The sequence below is a fragment of the Cherax quadricarinatus genome, chromosome 97, assembly GCF_038502225.1.
Source record: "Cherax quadricarinatus isolate ZL_2023a chromosome 97, ASM3850222v1, whole genome shotgun sequence".
Classification (NCBI taxonomy): Eukaryota; Metazoa; Arthropoda; class Malacostraca; order Decapoda; family Parastacidae; genus Cherax; species Cherax quadricarinatus.
This window is the reverse complement of record NC_091388.1, coordinates 4,899,033-4,909,817: the sequence shown is the minus strand read 5'-3', so window position 1 is coordinate 4,909,817 and position 10,785 is coordinate 4,899,033.

Genomic DNA, 10,785 nt, shown 5'->3' with positions numbered 1-10,785 from the left:
TACTGTCTAGGGTTACCAGGACTGTTCTTAAGATGTGTGTACTGTCCAGGGTTACCAGGACTGTTCTTAAGGTCTGTGTACTGTTCAGGGTTACCAGGACTGTTCTTAAGATCTGTGTACTGTCCAGGGTTACCAGGACAGTTCTTAAGGTCTGTGTACTGTCCAGGGTTACCAGGACAGTTCTTAAGGTCTGTGTACTGTCCAGGGTTACCAGGACTGTTCTTAAGGTCTGTGTACTGCCCAGGGGTTACCAGGACTGTTCTTAAGGTCTGTGTACTGTCCAGGGGTTACCAGAACTGTTCTTAAGGTCTGTGTACTGTCCAGGGTTACCAGGACTGTTCTTAAGGTCTGTGTACTGTCCAGGGTTACCAAGACAGTTCTTAAGGTCTGCGTACTGTTCAGGGTTACCAGGACTGTTCTTAAGATCTGTGTACTGTCCAGGGTTACCAGGACAGTTCTTAGGGTCTGTGTACTGTCCATGCATTACCATGGCAGTTCTTAGGGCCTGTGTACTATCCATGCATTACCATGGCAGTTCTTAGGGTCTGTGTACTGTCCAGGGGTTACCAGGACAGTTCTTAGGGTCTGTGTACTGTCCATGCATTACCATGGCAGTTCTTAAGGTCTGTGCACTGTCCAGGGGTTACCAGGACAGTTCTTAGGGTCTGTGTACTGTCCATGCATTACCATGGCAGTCCTTAGGGTCTGTGTACTGTCCAGGGGTTACGAGGACAGTTCCTACGGTCTGTGTACTGTCCAGGGGTTACCAGGACAGTTCTTAGGGTCTGTGTTCTGTCCAGGGGTTACCAGGACAGTTCTTTGGGTCTGTGTACTGACCAAGGGTTACCAGGACAGTTCTTAGTTACTGTCCAGGGATTACTAGGACAGTTGTTTGGGTCTGTGTACTGTCCAAGGATTACCAATACAATTTAATTCTCAGCGTCTGTATACTGTCCAGGGGTTACCACGACAGTTCATAGGGAAAATTTTTGTGGACATAAATATTCAGCGCCATCTGTTCAACACTTAAAACATACAAGTTATCAACAGCAAGTCATAAGAGAAGGTAACTGTGTTTTCCCGCGCTTGTGACGTCACTACTCACCTGGTATTTGATTGGTAGAAACTACCGAAGCATGAATACCTGTAGGATTTGTAACGATGTTGCTGATTGGTTGTTTTTGGGAATGAAAACAACAATAACTCATCTTGTTTTTCTTAATTGCTGCTTAATGACTTTGCTTATTGCTGAATTATTGTATTTAAATTAAATATTAACCTATAATACAGTATATGAAGTAACTTTTACCTCTTCTGTCCACCTTATTTTATGTTTAAAACGAAAACTAATTCAACAGCAAGAAATAAAAACAAGATGAAATGTTATTGTTTACATTCCCAAAAACAACCAATCAGCAACAACGTTATAAATCCTATAGGTATTCATGCTTCTGTAGTTTCTACCAATCAAATACCAGGTGAGTAGTGACGTCACAAGCGCGGGAAAACACAGTAACCTTCTCTTATGACTTGCTGTTGATAACTTGTATGTTTTAAATGTTCAACAGATGGCGCTGAATATTTTGTGTCCACAAAAACATGAAAAATAAACTTTTGTCACCTTAGCAACCTCTCTTATGACTTGATTACTTCATATTACATAAATAATTGATAATTATACTGTATTTAACATCTTTGATGGGGAGCACAAAATCTGTAAGGATTATATTATACAATGCCTGAGGGACAGAATGGATTATTATAGTCATACGGGAGCGCTAAACCCGTAGGGATTATACAGCGCCTGTGGAGGAGGATTGAAGGTGCTTAGGCATAATTCAATTATTATTATTATTATTATTATTATTATTATAATCAAGGGGAAGCGCTAAACCCGTAGGATTATACAGTGCCTGGGGGTTGGACGTGGAAGGCATTCAGGTTTAATTCTGGGAACTGGAGCACAGATCCAATTCCCTAAATCAAGAGCCCCTCACCAACATCAAGGAACCTTCCCTGAGGGGCCTGAGGAACAGAATGGATTATTTATTATAATCATACAGGAGCGCTAAACCCGTAGGGGATATACAGCACCTGTGGAGGAGGATGGAAGGTATTTAGGCATAATTCAAGGAACTGGATCACAGCTCCTGGAGAGCGAAACGTTGCCACAATAAAATGTCATAATAGATGCACTTGTGTCCTTTTACCTAGAATATTATTGGTAATTCTACCAACATTTATTACAAAAAGTTGTCAACAAGTCATCAGAGAGGTTGCTAAGCTGATAAATAATATTTTTAAAAAGTTTATATTTTTCATGTTTTTGTGGACACAAAATATTCAGCGCCATCTGTTGAGCATTTAAAACATACAAGTTATCAACAGCAAGTCATAAGAGAAGGTTACTGTGTTTTCCCGCGCTTGTGACGTCACTACTCACCTGGTATTTGATTGGTAGAAACTACAGAAGCATGAATACCTGTAGGATTTATAACATTGCTGCTAATTGGTTGTTTTTGGGAATGTAAACAATAACATTTCATCTTGTTTTTATTTCTTGCTGTTGAATTAGTTTTCATTTTAAACAAAATAACATGAACACAAGAGATAAGAGTTCCTTCATATACTGTATTATAGATTAATGTTTAATTTAAAAACAAAATTTCAGCAATAAGCTAAGTTATTAAGCAGTAATTAAGAAAAACAAGATGAGTTGTTATTGTTTACATTACCAAAAACAACCAATCAGCAACAACGTTACAAAACTTTCAGGTATTCATGCTTCTGTAGTTTCTACCAATCAAATACCAGGTGGGTAGTGACGTCACAAGCGCGGGAAAACACAGTAACCTTCTCTTATGACTTGCTGTTGATAACTTGTATGTTTTAAATGCTCAACAGATGGCGCTGAATATTTTGTGTCCACAAAAACATGAAAAATAAACTTTTGTCACCTTAGCAACCTCTCTTATGACTTGATAACTTCATCTTACATAAATAATTGATAATTATACTGAATTTAACGTCTATGATGGGGAGCTCTAAATCTGTAAGGATTATACAGCGCCTGTGGAGGAGGATGGAAGGTACTTAGGCATAATTCAATTATTATTATTATTATTATATTATTATAATCAAGGGGAAGCGCTAAACCCGTAGGATTATACAGCGCCTGGGGGTTGGACGTGGAAGGCATTCAGGTTTAATTCTGGGAACTGGAGCACAGATCCAATTCCCTAAATCAAGAGCCCCTCACCAACATCAAGGAACCTTCCCTGAGGGGCCTGAGGAACAGAATGGATTATTTATTATAATCATACAGGAGCGCTAAACCCGTAGGGGATATACAGCGCCTGTGGAGGAGGATGGAAGGTATTTAGGCATAATTCAAGGAACTGGATCACAGCTCCTGGAGAGCGAAACGTTGCCACAATAAAATGTCATAATAGATGCACTTGTGTCCTTTTACCTAGAATATTATTGGTAATTCTACCAACATTTATTACAAAAAGTTGTCAACAAGTCATCAGAGAGGTTGCTAAGCTGATAAATATTTTTAAAAAGTTTATTTTTCATGTTTTTGTGGACACAAAATATTCAGCCCCATCTGTTGAGCATTTAAAACATACAAGTTATCAACAGCAAGTCATAAGAGAAGGTTACTGTGTTTTCCCGCGCTTGTGACGTCACTACTCACCTGGTATTTGATTGGTAGAAACTACAGAAGCATGAATACCTGTAAGATTTATAACATTGCTGCTGATTGGTTGTTTTTGGGAATGTAACCAATAACATGTCATCTTGTTTTTATTTCTTTCAACTGAATTAATTTTCGTTTTAAACATAAAATAAAGTGAACAGAGTTACTTCATATACTGTATTATCGGTTAATATTTAATTTAAAGACAAAAATTCAACAATAAGCAAAATCATCAAGCAGCAATTAAGAAAAACGAGATGAGTTGTTATTGTTTACATTACAAAAACCAACCAATCAGCAACATCGTTATAAATCCAACAGGTATTCACGCCTCTATAGTTTCTACCAATTAAATACCAGATGAGTAGTGACGTCACAAGCGCGGGAAAGCAGAGTAACCTTCTCGTATGACTTGCTGTTGACAACTTGTACGTTTTAAATGCTCAACAGATGGTGCTGAATATTTTGTGTCCACAAAACAAGGGAAAAAATATAATTAAATTATAGTATTGTATTGTATTTAACCGTTATGATGGGGAGCGTTAATCCGTAAGGATTATACAATGCCTGAGGGACAGAATGGATTGCATATTATAATCATATGGGAGGGGTAAACCCGTAGGGATTATACAGCTCCTGTGTACTGTCCAGAGGTTACCAGGGATGTTCTTAGGGGTCTGTGTACTGTCCAGGGGTTACGAGAACTGTTCTTAAGGTCTGTGTACTGTCCAGGGTTACCAGGACTGTTCTTAAGGTCTGTGTACTGTCCATGGTTACCAGGACAGTTCTTAGGGTCTGTGTACTGTCCAGGGGTTACCAGGACTGTTCTTAAGATCTGTGTACTGTCAAGGGTTACCAGGACTGTTCTTAAAGTCTGTGTACTGCCCAGGGTTACCAGAACTCTTCATAAAATCTGTGTACTGTCTAGGGTTACCAGGACTGTTCTTAAGATGTGTGTACTGTCCAGGGTTACCAGGACTGTTCTTAAGGTCTGTGTACTGTTCAGGGTTACCAGGACTGTTCTTAAGATCTGTGTACTGTCCAGGGTTACCAGGACAGTTCTTAAGGTCTGTGTACTGTCCAGGGTTACCAGGACAGTTCTTAAGGTCTGTGTACTGTCCAGGGTTACCAGGACTGTTCTTAAGGTCTGTGTACTGCCCAGGGGTTACCAGGACTGTTCTTAAGGTCTGTGTACTGTCCAGGGGTTACCAGAACTGTTCTTAAGGTCTGTGTACTGTCCAGGGTTACCAGGACTGTTCTTAAGGTCTGTGTACTGTCCAGGGTTACCAAGACAGTTCTTAAGGTCTGTGTACTGTTCAGGGTTACCAGGACTGTTCTTAAGATCTGTGTACTGTCCAGGGTTACCAGGACAGTTCTTAGGGTCTGTGTACTGTCCATGCATTACCATGGCAGTTCTTAGGGTCTGTGCACTGTCCAGGGGTTACCAGGACAGTTCTTAGGGTCTGTGTACTGTCCATGCATTACCATGGCAGTTCTTAGGGTCTGTGTACTGTCCAGGGGTTACCAGGACAGTTCTTAGGGCCTGTGTACTATCCATGCATTACCATGGCAGTTCTTAGGGTCTGTGTACTGTCCAGGGGTTACCAGGACAGTTCTTAGGGTCTGTGTACTGTCCATGCATTACCATGGCAGTTCTTAAGGTATGTGCACTGTCCAGGGGTTACCAGGACAGTTCTTAGGGTCTGTGTACTGTCCAGGGGTTACGAGGACAGTTCCTACGGTCTGTGTACTGTCCAGGGGTTACCAGGACAGTTCTTAGGGTCTGTGTTCTGTCCAGGGGTTACCAGGACAGTTCTTTGGGTCTGTGTACTGACCAAGGGTTACCAGGACAGTTCTTAGTTACTGTCCAGGGATTACTAGGACAGTTGTTTGGGTCTGTGTACTGTCCAAGGATTACCAATACAATTTAATTCTCAGCGTCTGTATACTGTCCAGGGGTTACCAAGACAGTTCATAAGGAAAATTTTTGTGGACATAAATATTCAGCGCCATCTGTTCAACATTTAAAACATACAAGTTATTAACAGCAAGTCATAAGAGAGGGTAACTGTGTTTTCCCGCGCTTGTGACGTCACTACTCACCTGGTATTTGATTGGTAGAAACTACCGAAGCATGAATACCTGTAGGATTTGTAACGATGTTGCTGATTGGGTGTTTTTGGGGATGAAAACAACAATAACTCATCTTGTTTTTCTTAATTGCTGCTTAATGACTTTGCTTATTGCTGAATTATTGTATTTAAATTAAATATTAACCTATAATACAGTATATGAAGTAACTTTTACCTCTTCTGTCCACCTTATTTTATGTTTAAAACGAAAACTAATTCAACAGCAAGAAATAAAAACAAGATGAAATGTTATTGTTTACATTCCCAAAAACAACCAATCAGCAACAACGTTATAAATCCTATAGGTATTCATGCTTCTGTAGTTTCTACCAATCAAATACCAGGTGAGTAGTGACGTCACAAGCGCGGGAAAAAACAGTAACCTTCTCATATGACTTGCTGTTGATAACTTGTATGTTTTAAATGTTCAACAGATGGCGCTGAATATTTTGTGTGCACAAAAACATGAAAAATAAACTTTTGTCACCTTAGCAACCTCTCTTATGACTTGATTACTTCATATTACATAAATAATTGATAATTATACTGTATTTAACATCTTTGATGGGGAGCACAAAATCTGTAAGGATTATATTATACAATGCCTGAGGGACAGAATGGATTATTATAGTCATACGGGAGCGCTAAACCCGTAGGGATTATACAGCGCCTGTGGAGGAGGATTGAAGGTGCTTAGGCATAATTCAATTATTATTATTATTATTATTATTATTATTATTATTATTATTATTATTATTATAATCAAGGGGAAGCGCTAAACCCGTAGGATTATACAGTGCCTGGGGGTTGGACGTGGAAGGCATTCAGGCTTAATTCTGGGAACTGGAGCACAGATCCAATTCCCTAAATCAAGAGCCCCTCACCAACATCAAGGAACCTTCCCTGAGGGGCCTGAGGAACAGAATGGATTATTTATTATAATCATACAGGAGCGCTAAACTCGTAGGGGATATACAGCGCCTGTGGAGGAGGATGGAAGGTATTTAGGCATAATTCAAGGAACTGGATCACAGCTCCTGGAGAGCGAAACGTTGCCACAATAAAATGTCATAATAGATGCACTTGTGTCCTTTTACCTAGAATATTATTGGTAATTCTACCAACATTTATTACAAAAAGTTGTCAACAAGTCATCAGAGAGGTTGCTAAGCTGATAAATATTTTTAAAAAGTTTATTTTTCATGTTTTTGTGGACACAAAATATTCAGCGCCATCTGTTGAGCATTTAAAACATACAAGTTATCAACAGCAAGTCATAAGAGAAGGTTACTGTGTTTTCCCGCGCTTGTGACGTCACTACTCACCTGGTATTTGATTGGTAGAAACTACAGAAGCATGAATACCTGTAAGATTTATAACATTGCTGCTAATTGGTTGTTTTTGGGAATGTAACCAATAACATTTCATCTTGTTTTTATTTCTTTCAACTGAATTAATTTTCGTTTTAAACATAAAATAAAGTGAACAGAGTTACTTCATATACTGTATTATCGGTTAATATTTAATTTAAAGACAAAAATTCAACAATAAGCAAAATCATCAAGCAGCAATTAAGAAAAACGAGATGAGTTGTTATTGTTTACATTACAAAAACCAACCAATCAGCAACATCGTTATAAATCCAACAGGTATTCACGCCTCTATAGTTTCTACCAATTAAATACCAGATGAGTAGTGACGTCACAAGCGCGGGAAAGCAGAGTAACCTTCTCGTATGACTTGCTGTTGACAACTTGTATGTTTTAAATGCTCAACAGATGGTGCTGAATATTTTGTGTCCACAAAACAAGGGAAAAATATAATTAAATTATAGTATTGTATTGTATTTAACCGTTATGATGGGGAGCGCTAAATCCGTAAGGATTATACAATGCCTGAGGGACAGAATGGATTGCATATTATAATCATATGGGAGGGGTAAACCCGTAGGGATTATACAGCTCCTGTGTACTGTCCAGAGGTTACCAGGGATGTTCTTAGGGGTCTGTGTACTGTCCAGGGGTTACGAGAACTGTTCTTAAGGTCTGTGTACTGTCCAGGGTTACCAGGACTGTTCATAAGGTCTGTGTACTGTCCATGGTTACCAGGACAGTTCTTAGGGTCTGTGTACTGTCCAGGGGTTACCAGGACTGTTCTTAAGATCTGTGTACTCTCCAGGGGTTACCGGGACTGTTCTTAAGATCTGTGTACTGTCCAGGGGTTACCGGGACTGTTCTTAAGATCTGTGTACTGTCAAGGGTTACCAGGACTGTTCTTAAAGTCTGTGTACTGTCCAGGGTTATCAGGACTGTTCTTAAGATGTGTGTACTGTCCAGGGTTACCAGGACTGTTCTTAAGATCTGCGTAATGTCCAGGGTTACCAGGACTGTTCTTAAGATTTGTGTACTGTCCAGGGTTACCAGGACAGTTCTTAAGGTCTGTGTACTGTCCAGGGTTACCAGGACAGTTCTTAAGGTCTGTGTACTGTCCAGGGTTACCAGGACTGTTCTTAAGGTCTGTGTACTGCCCAGGGGTTACCAGGACTGTTCTTAAGGTCTGTGTACTGTCCAGGGGTTACCAGAACTGTTCTTAAGGTCTGTGTACTGTCCAGGGTTACCAGGACTGTTCTTAAGGTCTGTGTACTGTCAAGGGTTACCAAGACAGTTCTTAAGGTCTGTGTACTGTTCAGGGTTACCAGGACTGTTCTTAAGATCTGTGTACTGTCCAGGGTTACCAGGACAGTTCTTAAGGTCTGTGTACTGTCCAGGGGTTACCAGGACTGTTCTTAAGGTCTGTGTACTGTCCAGGGTTACCAGGACTGTTCTTAAGGTCTGTGTACTGTCCAGGGGTTACCAGGACTGTTCTTAAGGTCTGTGTACTGTCCAGGGTTACCAGGACTGTTCTTAAGGTCTGTGTACTGTCCAGGGTTACCAGGACTGTTCTTAAGGTCTGTGTACTGTCCAGGGTTACCAGGACTGTTCTTAAGGTCTGTGTACTGTCCAGGGGTTACCAGGACTGTTCTTAAGGTCTGTGTACTGTCCAGGGTTACCAGGACTGTTCTTAAGATCTGTGTACTGTCCAGGGTTACCAGGACTGTTCTTAAGGTCTGTGTACTGTCCAGGGTTACAAGGACAGTTCTTAAGGTCTGTGTACTGTCCAGGGTTACCAGGACTGTTCTTAAGATGTGTGTACTGTCCAGGGTTACCAGGACTGTTCTTAAGATCTGCGTAATGTCCAGGGTTACCAGGACTGTTCTTAAGATTTGTGTACTGTCCAGGGTTACCAGGACAGTTCTTAAGGTCTGTGTACTGTCCAGGGTTACCAGGACAGTTCTTAAGGTCTGTGTACTGTCCAGGGTTACCAGGACTGTTCTTAAGGTCTGTGTACTGCCCAGGGGTTACCAGGACTGTTCTTAAGGTCTGTGTACTGTCCAGGGGTTACCAGGACTGTTCTTAAGGTCTGTGTACTGTCAAGGGTTACCAAGACAGTTCTTAAGGTCTGTGTACTGTTCAGGGTTACCAGGACTGTTCTTAAGATCTGTGTACTGTCCAGGGTTACCAGGACAGTTCTTAAGGTCTGTGTACTGTCCAGGGGTTACCAGGACTGTTCTTAAGGTCTGTGTACTGTCCAGGGTTACCAGGACTGTTCTTAAGGTCTGTGTACTGTCCAGGGGTTACCAGGACTGTTCTTAAGGTCTGTGTACTGTCCAGGGTTACCAGGACTGTTCTTAAGGTCTGTGTACTGTCCAGGGTTACCAGGACTGTTCTTAAGGTCTGTGTACTGTCCAGGGTTACCAGGACTGTTCTTAAGGTCTGTGTACTGTCCAGGGGTTACCAGGACTGTTCTTAAGGTCTGTGTACTGTCCAGGGTTACCAGGACTGTTCTTAAGATCTGTGTACTGTCCAGGGTTACCAGGACTGTTCTTAAGGTCTGTGTACTGTCCAGGGTTACAAGGACAGTTCTTAAGGTCTGTGTACTGTCCAGGGTTACCAGGACTGTTCTTAAGGTCTGTGTACTGTCCAGGGTTACCAGGACAGTTCTTAAGGTCTGTGTACTGTCCAGGGTTGCAAGGACAGTTCTTAAGGTCTGTGTACTGTCCAGGGTTACCAGGACAGTTCTTAAGGTCTGTGTACTGTCCAGGGTTACCAGGACAGTTCTTAAGGTCTGTGTACTGTCCAGGGTTACCAGGACAGTTCTTAAGGTCTGTGTACTGTCCAGGGTTACCAGGACAGTTCTTAATGTCTGTGTACTGTCCAGGGTTACCAGGACTGTTCTTAAGGTCTGTGTACTGCCCAGGGGTTACCAGGACTGTTCTTAAGGTCTGTGTACTGTCCAGGGTTACCAGGACAGTTCTTAACGTCTGTGTACTGTATAATATCTATAATAATACTTGTCTTCGACAAAATTAACTTCAGATTTCAATTAGTTTAGTTTTCTATTGAAATTTTTTTTAAAATAGCTTTTGCTTTTATTTTCGTTTTCTTTGATTTTTGTCAAAGAAAATCTCTCATATTTAATGCCAAACTAAACTAAATTTCTGTTACTGTTTCTGTGGCTGTAATAAATAATTTTCGTTAATCTATTTTTTGAGGGTGGTTTGAGGGGCTTCCGCTAAACCCGTATGGGTCGTTCGGTGCATATAGGCGGTGGGAGCTGATGGGGTTTGGTTCGACAAAGGGGAGGAACGCTCCAGTTCCTTGGATAAAGAGACGAAGAGGGAGGATTCTGAAGTTATCTAGTATGTAAGTACGCAATTAAGTAAGTAAGTAGGTAAGTAAGTAGGTAAGAAAGTAGGTAAGTAAACAGGTACGTAGGTAAGTAAATAGGTAAGTAAGTAGGTAAGTAATTAGGTAAATAAGTAGGTAAATAGCTAAGTAGGTAAGTAAACAGGTAAGTTGGTAAGTAATAAATCAACTAGGGGTCTTGAAGACCACCAGGGGTCTTGAAGAC